The following is a 12,535-nucleotide window of genomic DNA, read 5'->3' as shown; positions in this document are numbered from 1 at the left end:
TGACTAACCAGAGGAAATTAAAACTAAGAGAAGAATGCAAAAGGTGTGAGATGCACACACAGAAATTCAATAATGTAGCTATTGTCACTGAGACTACAAAATCAACACTTGAAAAATATGGCCACAAAGCAGATTTTGAAATCACCAAACAGCAGTCAAAATAACACATATTTTGTTTCCAAAGCTCACCTATAAACTGTTGCATTCATACATTATGGATGAGATTTCTTAGGAGGAAATACTCTTTAAAGAGTACTTGTCTTTGCCCAGAGTCCTTGGGCAAATGCATAGCAAAGAAATCTGCTATGCATTGAAGGAAGGTGTCACAAAGAGCATCAGACCTTTATTTCAGTCTTTCCTAAATCTTGTCCTGCCCTTTAAAAAGTTATGACTCATGGGATATGGAAGGTTATGCCACTGAAGACTTAATATTTTTATGCATAAGTAGGCTTCAAAGAGTTAGGGGCTGAAGCCAGAGAGTGTGGACCCCAGTAGACAGGAAAAGTGTCTTCAGGCTGAAGTTTTAACAAGCTGTAAATCACTTCAGAGCAGGAATGCATGGCCCATCATTGCTGGACCATAATCAAATTAATAGTTGAGAATAAGAACACTTAATTTTCTGTTTCTAGAAAGGGAGTAAAGAAATTAACTGAAAATTGCACATTGATTTAAATGTGCAAAACTGACAGGACTCAAACTAACCTCCAAAGTCTGCAAATAAAAAGGAATGCTGTAAACTATTTTCCACCACTGTCACTATCATGTGCTGTTCCTTTGTCTTCCAAGGACCACTCTGTCTACCTACAAGAAAAGAAATGGATATAAACCAGCATTTATGGGGAAAGGGTGACTGGTACAGACACAGCTATATCTGTATACAAAGGTTAGCCACACGGCCACTGTCCTACACCCAGTGTGAGAGCACATGTGCACAGAGTTTCCATCAGAAATAGTAGTGGCGAGGTGCTTTAAATGGGAACAAAATACAACTGCTGACTTTACCGCTCTTTTTCTTTGTAGTCTTTGTAGTCTACAGGTAGTCTGTCACTCTTTAGCTCAAAAGACTATGTCACTACTTGACAAAATATCACGACACAGATCTCCTGATAAGTTATTAGCAGCACAACATTTTTTATATGCGCACAACCTCAATGCCATCTTCATGTGTTGACATCCGCTCCTAGACACACTGGTCTTTGACTACTACCTTGTGCTGGTCCAGGTCCCACAGCTGTTAGGAGTACTGTAACATCAACCCCTCCATATTTTTGTAATGGCAGCTTATCTCTTAGCCATTGAAAATGAATACTGAAATATAAAGATACACAGAAAAAGTGATATAGTAGTAAAAAAAAATTAATGCAGCAACTGATTTTTATCAATGAAATGGAACAATGACAGATTCCTATAAAAGTATGTCTGGACTTCTCAAAAAAATAAATACAACAAACATCAAACAGCTCTTAGAATACGATGTGAACAGCTTATTCATCTTTATCACATCATGGAAATGTTCTCCTACATATAATTTAGCTGATTTTCTTTAGGAGACTTTCCTTTGGAAGAAATGCCAGCATCATCAGGATTCACAAGCCTTTACACAACTCCAGGGAAAACTGAAAGAGCATTGAAGACAATACAGAGAAATATGACAGATTATAAACTGAATCTCATGCTGAGCTATGACTTCTGCTTTCTGGACTTCCTTGATGGCTAACCCAAGCTCCTGAGGTTTTCAGCTGCGTGGTGCTGAGGTGTAAAAGTATGAGGGGTCCTCTGTCTTGGGAGTCATCCCTTTCCTATGCCAGTAGGGTGGGTGGAGGGGGTGTCTATACTAGGTGGAGATCTGAAATTGCAGGGAGCAGAAAGTCATGGATGCTGAGACATATACTTGTATCTTTTACACTAATGTATTACAGCAATTTACAGTGTAATAGCAATGACAGTCCTGGTGCCAGTGAGGGTGTTTAACTCCCCTTTCCACAACCCTCCCCATTGCATGCATGGTTACCTGGCAAAAACTGGAAGGATGCCACTGGTAATGATTCTGTGTCCACACGCTTTATATGATCCTCAGCAGAGATGCAAATGAAGGATTTGCTGTTCCAGAAAAAGAGCTCTGTATTTAAGCTAAATAAGGCTTTGATTATGCCTTTCATTCCCAGGCTTGCCAAAGGGTGGTGCATAAATAATGCTATTCCAAAAGCATCCCAGAAAATAATGTGCCCTGGAAACATACATTTCTACTTTCCTCTGGAGGTGGGAGAAATTACTACAAGTAATGTTTTTCCTCAGGCACCTCACACATCCACTGACCCATGAGCTACATCTAGTTCTGCATCCATTTACTTTCAGTGCTACCAGAGACCCAGAAGACAAGGTTTGACCTAGGCAAGTTGGTGGGAGCTGGTAGCCTATGAGCTGTAGCACTAAAACTGACAAGATGTTAATTTTTGGTAACACTGATGCTTTAAATATTGCTGTCCCAGTCATTCCTAGAAGACTTTTAAAAGAGTAGCAATGAACACCTAAGAGAAATGAAAGGAGTAGTCAGAAGGTGTGGAGAGTTTAAATATTGGCAAAAGAAGATACATGTCAGAGGTTTTAAGTCTAAGAGAAGAAATATGTAGAAATATAGGAATAATTAATATAGGAAACTGAATAGGAAAATAAGATGTAGTAGCTGGAGAATCTGAGTTTCTAAAAATGTAAGACACATGAAAAGCTGAAGTGTAAGACAGAACAGAAAGGAGAAGCTGTGAATAAAGAGGAGCCTTAAGAAATCGGAACAATACAATGAACATTAATATCAATGGGGATCTTTCTGTTGGCTAAAAAAAAGACAATATTTGACCCTATTTGCATTAATTGGTAGGTGATATATGAAAGAAAATGAGGTGGCCAACAGACCTAACCACAGGTTACTGACAAATATCTTCTAACAGAACCCAGACAGTAAATTTACTAAGGTCCTCCTGGCAAAAAGGGTGGAAAACTCATGGTGTGTGTGATTGCTAGTGTGGATTAACTGATACAGCAGCCCCAGAAAATGGCTTCATGCTAAAAAACCCAAACAACTTAAGTGTACAGCATGCAGTAAGGACACGACCCTGAGTTATGTCCCTGAGACTGTGACAGACAGGACAAAAAAGGTGATAGGATGTCACTAAGAATATGCATTCCTTAGCAGAGCTAGTCACTTTGGAGTGCCCCATGCCAGAGTAGCAATAAGGGCTGCAGGCATCTGTCCAAGTCAGTGTGGGTGTTACCACACAGCACTGCCTCACACCACATAGTCCAAGAGGAACAGTAAAAAACACATCCAAAACTTTAAAACAACTTACCACTACTTTCTGTGCAGGTATGGCATTATGTGGATATGATACGACATGGATATATGTGAAGGCATTGGACAGCCTCACTCACCTTCAGCGCTTCTTTCACCAGCAATCCCACTCCATCCAATGACACTACTTGGGACAAGCGATCCTCAGCCTGGCCTGCAGGCCATATTGTAATGTGGGCACTACTTACACAGACCCTTACTGTGGCACTTCAATGTCATGTTCCGTGAGACAGCAACAAATACACCATCCATTAGCTTCTAAGAAGCTCTTAAAGTCTAATTCACATAAGGGGCACACAATGCTTCTGGGGAACTTCTTGTTTCAATGAGCAGTAACATTTCTTAAGAATGCTATGTAGTATGGGAGGAATTTATCTCCTCTATAAAGGGAAACAGATGTTGAATGCAGCAGGACATGAGATCATTAAGGGGTTGCTGTGAGGGGTGAAGGGTTCTTTTCTGAACAGTGCTTGTTTTATACTTTTCTAAATCATAATGTTGAGTCATTATTAAAAAGTCAATACATGTGGCTGATTTTCAACATTTCTGAGCACTCTCAAGCCCTATTAGCCCTGGTAAGAGTCAGAATTTCTCAATGACTTTGAAAACCAGGTCCATTATCTCTTAAAATATGCTATTTCTTCTCTTCTCCTACTTCTCCTTCCTTATAATCATTCTCAGCATGTAAATTACTCATGGCAGAAACAGCCAGCATTTCAGTGCCTAGACTGACCTTACATCCAGACTGTTTAGCTGTAAGCCTAGGTATACGTTTTAGCCTAATATGCTACTAATAAAAATAGTGTCCTCTGTTTGAAGTGCTTTTGGCCTGTGGCTATGTTCTGTGCACACTGTCGAACAGGCAAACTGGTTTATAAGGCAACATGTGTTTCCTAGGGGGTTCTGATCTTCCCAAACAGGTCTTAGGGGGGGCATAGATAGTCTTAATCCAGGCTGCCCACACTTGCAGGTATACTACAAAGCTCTGCAGATATGGAGAACCTTAACAGCCTCTTTCTTTCCAACTCATGGTTACCTGGACAGCTTAGGTGTAGCCAAGGTGTCTGTTTGTGCTGACAAGGGAATAGGTATTTGGTTTCCACAGATTAGTTCCAGATGTCCTGCTGTGAGTTTCCTTCTTAGTTCCTGACATGCCTTGCCAGCAGTGACTTGTCCCAGCTTGTGGTATTCAAGATGTAACTGTCCATAGAGTCCCTGCACACTGCTGGTAAGCATCAAAACATAAGTTGGATTGCATTTTCCAGAATAAGCTTTGAGAGCATTTGGAGACAATTAGAGGGAACTGAATTAGTGGGAAGGTCAGTTGTCATTGTTTGAGCCCAGAAGACAACTAAGCACCACATAGCTGCTTGCTCACCCTCCCCTACCCGGCACAGGAGTGAATGGAGGGATAAAGGGAGACTCATAGGTTGAGATAAAAAGTTTAATAATTGAAATAAAATAAAACAATAATAACAATCCTGGAAAGTACAAAGGGTAATGTACAGTGCAATTGCTCAAGACCTGCCAACTGATACCCAGCCTGTTCCTGGCTAGTGATCCCGGAAAAAGCCAAGATCCCAAAACCACAATCCTAGAGGTAATAGAGGACCTTCCACTTCCTGGCTGAACTTCCTCTATATTCTGAGCATTATTTTACATGATATGGAGTATTTCATTGGCCAGTTTGGGTCTGGTGCTCTGATTGTGCTCCCTCCCAGCTTCTTGTGCACCTGTGGAAGGACAGGACATGGGGAGTTGGAAAGTCCTTGATCTCTTAGCAACAACTGAAAACATCAGTGTATTATCAGCATTCTTCTCATACCAAGTCCCATACTGAATCCAAACCACAGCACTATTCTAGATACCAAGAAGAAAAACTATATCACGATGAAACCAGGATACTTGTTAACCGAATAAATTTGACATGGACACAACCATGTTGTTTTAAAGCATTGCATACCACAGAGCTCTGACTCACAACCCCTCATGTGCTCAGCAGAGGTGATTCGATGTCAGGGACCTGGGGGCAATAACCGTCGCAGGGACTCATGTCCAGCCCCATCTCCTGCTGTCCCCTGGCCATGCCCAGGGGAACTGTAGCCCCATGACCAGCCCTTGCTCTGTTCCTTGCTCAGAGCTGTGGATGAGGGCCTGGCCACACGGGGTGGCCCCTGGCAGGGCAGCCCCTCTCCAGGCTACCAAACATTAAAGATGTTATCACCACAGCTTGATCATACCTGCTTGAACAGCTTTTGCAAAGGAGACAGCAGGGCTGATGCTAAATCCACCCTAGCCCACAGCGCTCCACAGCCCAGGGTACAACATAGTCATTGATGGTTTAAAGCAACAAGACCAAGCTGTAGACTGTCTTTAGGGAGAAGGTAACCACTTCCAGCAAAAAAGGTTGATAAGACAACTGTGGGCAGCAATAACTTCAGCTTAATTCAGCAGGACTAGAAAGTTGGTGCCCCCAGTATTATGACAGTTAAATACTGCACATTTAGCATCACAGCGAAACAAAGTCCATTCTTCCAGCATTGAGAAAACATTATCAACATTATCAATACAACATCAAGGGAAAACTTTACCTTCTTCCTTTGTGCTTCTTTGCTGTCCCAAAAGAGGTCTGTTTTCAGCAAGACATCCCAATAACCCAATCATTCATGATTGGGATTTTTCTGGATTTTTTGCTTGTCCAGGCCTTCAAGACTCCTAAACTGTCGCATCCTTCCCGGATGCAAAGCAGTGATGCTTCAGTGAACAAACCTGCCACAGTACATGATGGCAGATGGCAGACATGGAACTTGCTCTCCATTTTGCTTTCTTTCTTTGCAAACTTTCCTCAACTGTGCTTCAAATGTACTGAATCCATGAGGGATCCAATTGTCTCTGAAATGAAAACTGCCCCATTTACTCTGAAGACTTTTTACCCGCAGTATCAGGGTCATGGCAGTCACTTTGTTAGCATTTCTGAAAGCTTTTAATCTGAAATCCAGAGATTCGAGTTTGCTGCTTTGGCTCAGTTCTTGACCAGATCTCAGATGGAAAGAACTTCTTTTCCACTCACTAAAATTCTTGCAAACAAAACACATCTCCTGCTGCTTCAAAATGGCACTTGTTACTCTGATGCTCTGAACACTGAAGTTACTCAAAAAGTTTGAATGTGTTAATTCTGTATTCTGTGGGTGTCCCATTTTCATTCGCAAATGTGTATTACTTGAACAAAGACCTTTGCCCAGCATTGAAACTATCCATATATGCATCTCCATCTTCAATGGATAACATCTGTTTAGCCTCTGCTTGCTTACATTCCCTATTGGTTATAATCTCATTCTTTACTGTATAATCCATTCAAAACCTCAAATATATTTTAATTTTTAATCACACAATAGTTCTTGGCTAGTTTAAAAGGAGTTGAATCAGATCACCTACAGTTTTGGTTACTTTTCAGACAAAGTAATCCCTACTTTTTGCCACCTTTGCTGAGAGCTGAGTTTTCCCATTCTTTCAGCTGTCTCTATTGGTTTCCACAGAAAAAAATATGTCTGTTTGTAACCATACACACATACTAAAAGATAAAATGGGGCAGTCTGCTCCAGAGGGCATGTTTACCTTCCCATTGCTGTGTTAGACAGGCAGAGCACTCCTCCAAGGATGGTGTGCATGCTGCTGTGCTCACGGATTTGGTGGTGAGTGACATGTCTCAGCCATCTCTGCCCACTTCATGGCTGGGCTGGGTCCCGTGAAGGCAGCCTGGGGAGCAGGAGCTCTACAGGAGCTGTGGGTGATGGGTGACACTGCAGTTGTAGCATTCACGTGAACTGCCCAGGTCACCCTGAGGGACTCTCTCCAGTGCCCTAAGGCTCAGTGCACAGGAGGGGACCACAGCTTCTGGGGAAGGGTGGGAGTAATGTGCAGAAAAGAAAGGAGGGACAAGCCTTCAGACAGCGATGTGGGCGTATGGTCTTCACGTCTGAAGGGTTGAGCCACAGGATGCAGATGGGGAAACCCAAGGAGATGTTTCACTGAACTCATTTCTCCTTCTCCTTTCTCTGCATTTCACTTTATACATCATGTCTGGCTGGAAGTGCTGCAATAACAACTATCTTTCTTTTAACATGTGCAATCTGCACAGTGCTGTACATTGAGCTGAGTCTGTCTTAACATAACGCTAATGATGAATATCTGGCCATGCTCTGAGCATCTGCACTGTTACTCCTAGAGGAATGTGTCACTTGCAGAAGCAGACAGAGTTCAGCTTAGCTAAGCACATGATCCTGGTAGTTAACATACTACATACAGCTGAAATATGTCCTATGGGCATTTATTGTATTTATACATAATACATACAAGACTGTACCTCTCAAAAATACTACTACAGTTATAGAAAACAAGATGAAGAAAAAAGGATGTTCAAAGCTAGAGCTTTCATACCAGCTTGTATTGAGCTTGTAAAAATCCAAATTCTTTCAATTTTCATCATCTCAAATAATGATCTGAGGGAGCAGAAATTATATGTGAATGTAAGGGGTGCATGTGTTTGGTTACCATGTTTGTTGATCATTTCTAGGACAAACTCCAAAATGGTATATGAAAGCTATGTCAATATTTTAAGGTGCTTTGAATCAGAGTATTATTTTCCAAAGATACAAAATTTAAATGTATTAATTCAGATACATTATGAGATGCTGTAATTCAGACAACATTGATAAAATGTTAGCGATGTTGAGGTAACAGGATTTGCAAGATCTTGGCCTCAGTCATTCCTGTGGTGGTTTTACAGAGTTAGTGTGTCAGCTTTACTGCTGCTAAAGAAAGGAGAACGCATACCTTTAAAACAAATAGAGAAGTCAAAAGTATTCAGCAAATACATAGCCATGACATACAAACATATGAAGATATGAAAAAGGTCATAATTTTTGAATTTTCAAAAATCTTCCCTTGCTTACTTAACAGTGATTGACGGAGGACTTCTTTGATGTAGTAACCAAGGGTATTTTGGCTCAACAGCATTTCAAAGAAATGTACTTTTTGTTTGTTTTTATTTTATTTTATATTAAGTCAAAATATTAATTCAAAATATTTTTTTATCTTTTAATAATTTCTAAATTAAACAATACTGCATTCAATATTGGCTTAAAACTGAGTTGGAGGGACAGAAATAAGCACAGAAATGGTGCTACAAACAAAAATATGTTGTAGCACTTCATCATCTAGATGTAATGCATAATACATCTTGTTAATATAAAAAAGATATAAAAGTAGTATAAAAGTAGAAAGCTAAAATATGTTATAATCAGATAAATATCATACTGGTTTGAATTGTAATTTTAAAATTGCACTGCTGCTGTTTTGTTTACATACCAAGATAGTAAAATATAAATAACCAATTTTCCAAATGATGGAGCTTTCCTTCAGGAACTCCAGCAAAGTAAATCAGTGACAGACCTGTAAAGCACTGGAGGATTGTCAGTGTGAAGAAATTATAACTAAGGCATTAATAAAACATCACATGAATGATTTTTTCAATCTTGATAGAAATTTCCAAAATTTTATCATGTACTAAACAGTTAACAGAAAAAAGAACATTTTTCAAGGACTTAATTGTAACTACTACATAAGAAAGATAATATTAATCTTGAAACATGATCTGTTTTGTCTGTACAGAAACCACAATATTGTTCATCTGAGGGTAATTTCAGCTTTTATTGCATATTTATATATTTTATCTATCTGAACCAGAAATAACTTTAACCTCTTTTTAAACTTTCAAGCATGTGGTGAAAACTCATATGGCATCCATCTCTCACTGCATTCATTTGACCAAATGCCACATATGGAAGCAAAAAACCTTTTTTTAACCAGTTATTCTCCATGTAACACTCATGACAGAAGATCAAATCTATGGGCTGTCACAGCATGCTGTGAGGCCCAGGACCACTCAGACAACTTCACTAGGACTTCTGAGCCCATTGCATTGGCTAAGCCACCTCTCTCTGAGTTGCTCTGCTGACCCTTCCTGTGCCATGTCCAGTGTAAAACCCCTTCCCTTTTCTCAATACCTGCAGAAGTTGGCAGTAGTCCCGCTGTTACATGTGCCATGGCTTGTCCTCTTAGTCAAGACTATGCCTTCTTGTAGCATAGGAGAAAAGAGCCCAGACAGGATTTAGCCGATGCTAGCTTTGTTGCTGGAAGCGTGCAGAGCATCTACAGACCCTGCTTAGGTTCCCCAGCCCCTGCACCCTGCCCTGACTTCTCATTGTATTTAACAACCATTGAGGGGCCTTTACTCCATGTAGTTTGTTTAACCACTCTTTCCCTCCTGCAGCAACTTGTTCCACAATTCAAGAGCACATTGTCAGAAATTCGTTTTGTTTTAAACTATTCCATCTTAGTTAGTTGAGTTTTTTGCTTTCCTCAGACCACTGATTAAACCTAGACAACTTGTGTTTTCCCTGCAGGGAGAAACCATTCCATTGCCTTTTGTGCCTGTTGGTGTTTTACTGCATTCATGAGGAGATGAAGCAACCAGAGGCACCTGTCTTACTCAAGGTGTAGTGCTCACAGAAGGGCTTAACCAGGGCTTCCATTTTGTTCTTCATTGCTTTCTTAATTATTACTAGCATATTCAGTTCCCCATTGACAGTTAATGAATGTTGAATGTTTTTGAAGAACTATTCACAAAGACCTCTGTTCTGAGTGTTAAGACTCCATGTAAATTTGTCCATGTATCATTAGAGTTGTTTTTCCTGTTTCATGTAGCAGCATGGAAATGAACACAGCATTTTATCAGCAGGTCACTCAGGACCTCCAGGTCTTGGCAACATCTTGTTCTCAGTTTTAATTTCACTGTCAAGTACCCCCAATAACGTCAGCAAATGCTGCTCTCCCATTATTCATCCTGTTTGCCCACTCAGGAATTTCCAGGGCAGAACAGACTCCTCACTCCCGGGAAATTGGGCTGTTAACCTCCTGTTGCTATGAAAATTGATCATTGTTCCTGGCCTTTACTTTCGATCTCTTACTTGGTTATTAATCTTTTTATCCCACAAAAATGTAATTTCATTTAAGAGTACTACAACAAGGTCGAGAGCTTCGCGGAAAGCTGAGTACGGTATGCATATCTCTCAGGCATGATGTTTGGAAATGAACCGGTGGGTTGTAGCAGCTATTTCCGAACAGGATGAGCTCCCCAATGTTTTTGCCAACAGCTGCTTTGGCCTGAGATGCCACCCCAGGCAAATCCCCAGAAGCCTCTCTGCAGGGACTCTCTACCACACTTTGCTTCTGGGTGGCTTCTCCAGCTTGCACCGCAGTGTCATGCCACCTGCCTGCTTCCAACAGCATCAGCAGCCACTGCAACCATAGGGGCCAAGAGGCAGCTGCAAAAAACCACTGCCCACTGCCAAGCCAGACACCCCTTCAGCACAGCCATGGCTGAGGTCTGTTTCAGTGATGGACAGGAGAGCTGGGGTGTGAGATCCCTTGCACTCACTGGTGGGACTGCATTGTCCAAGGTGCTTTGTAGCAGAATGGCTTTCAGACACCACCATGTCAGACAGCACCCTCAGAGGCCTCAGTCAGAGATAACATCTGGTCTGCACCATCAATACCCCACTTCCCATGCATACTCCTCTGCAGTAATTTCCTTGTATGTAGCATCGCCTTGCTACAGGCTGCTCCTACAGGGTGGTGGCAAGCCCAACTGAGGAAGACAAATCACAACCCTCACAGGCATCAAGGCACAGTCGGTCACCGCCTGGCACCATTGACAAAAAATCTTTCTGATGGCAGTATCCTGTCCCCTCACCTATGACAGTCTTAACAGAATTACTATTTCTTCTTGCTCCTCCCCAAGTAGCCAAAAGGTAGTAAAGAAAAACCAAAAGAATAGGGACAAGAACAACGAATAATAGCAGACCACAGAGGCAGGCCAGGTGCTGCTTACTCTTGCATCTGCTTTGCAAGAACTAGGTCTTGATGGCATGTGGCAAGCAGCTGCCAGGAGGACTGCAGATTTTCCTGGGGTGGTTTGCAGGGAAACTGCTGGACAAGGCTTTTCTGTACAATGGGGGAGCAGCGATTCACAGGCCAAAAAGTGATGTGTGCTTTTATGCAGCATGGATGCAGCAGTTTCCACAGAAAAGAGCAGCTTTCACACAGCACAGGTGGGAGTTGGACAGGAGATGAAGCCAGGACCACCACATCTTGCAGTATAGCCCTATCCATAGCTAAGTGGGGCCACATCCATTGGGTTCACCAGCTTTGAAGCAATGTTACCAGCATTTTGCTTTGTGGAGTCCTTATTTCCTATCAAGGTCCTAAATCAGAAGAGCTTTCCTACTCATCTTCAGCAAATAAAAAGCAGTCACAGAAACACGCCGTTTGTTCTGCTACATCAGCTCTAAACTTCTGGCAATAAAAAGCCTAGTTCTGCTTTCTTCCAGGACTTTTCTTCCCTATGAAGTAGCAGTGCTGGCGACCTTACAGCCAAACCCGTGGCACGACTCCCAGTGTGACAATGCTCAGCTCCAGACAGGAGGCTCCCAACAAAAACAGTGATTGCAGCAACACAACTAGGCAACCCTACATGCCTGCCTGTGCTTAGCAAGGTTATGTAGTGTTCCTGCTTGCCAGCTCATCGTATCTCTTTCTGACAGAAAACTTTGCTATACCCACAGGCATCTTACAAGTATGTTCAAATTAGAGGGTTGTAGGATCCAGGCTTCAACTTCTTTTCCAGAGTGCTGCTCCCATCACTGAGGCAATCTGCATGCCTATTGCTATCCTTGAGTTGCTATTATTCCATTAATAACTCTGTCAAGAGGTACCTTAATAAGAGCACGCTGTAATTTGCAGCTCCGGGTCAAACTAGCCATACTTTTGCTCGGAGTTTCTGAATGCTTCACCCTGCGTCACCCATCTCGAGCTCTCCGAAGGCCACGTTATTAGACACAGCAAACCAGAGGGGCAGATGCAGGGGGGGTAAACTTCATTCAAGCATGCTAATAGCTCGAGCTGAGTAAGGACTACCCAGAATTTCCTCCCTCCCCCTCACATTTTTGTGGACCCTACAAATACCCGGCGGCGGGCTCCGCCGTCTCACACTCGCCCGCGGCCGCCAATAACGGGGCACAGCGGGTGCCTCACCGGCGGCCGAGCCCGGCGGCAGCGCAGCCTTTAAGG

The sequence above is a fragment of the Athene cunicularia genome (assembly GCF_003259725.1).
Source record: "Athene cunicularia isolate RWA chromosome Z unlocalized genomic scaffold, athCun1 chrZ_part2, whole genome shotgun sequence".
Lineage (NCBI taxonomy): Eukaryota > Metazoa > Chordata > Aves > Strigiformes > Strigidae > Athene > Athene cunicularia.
This window is presented reverse-complemented; position numbering follows the sequence as displayed.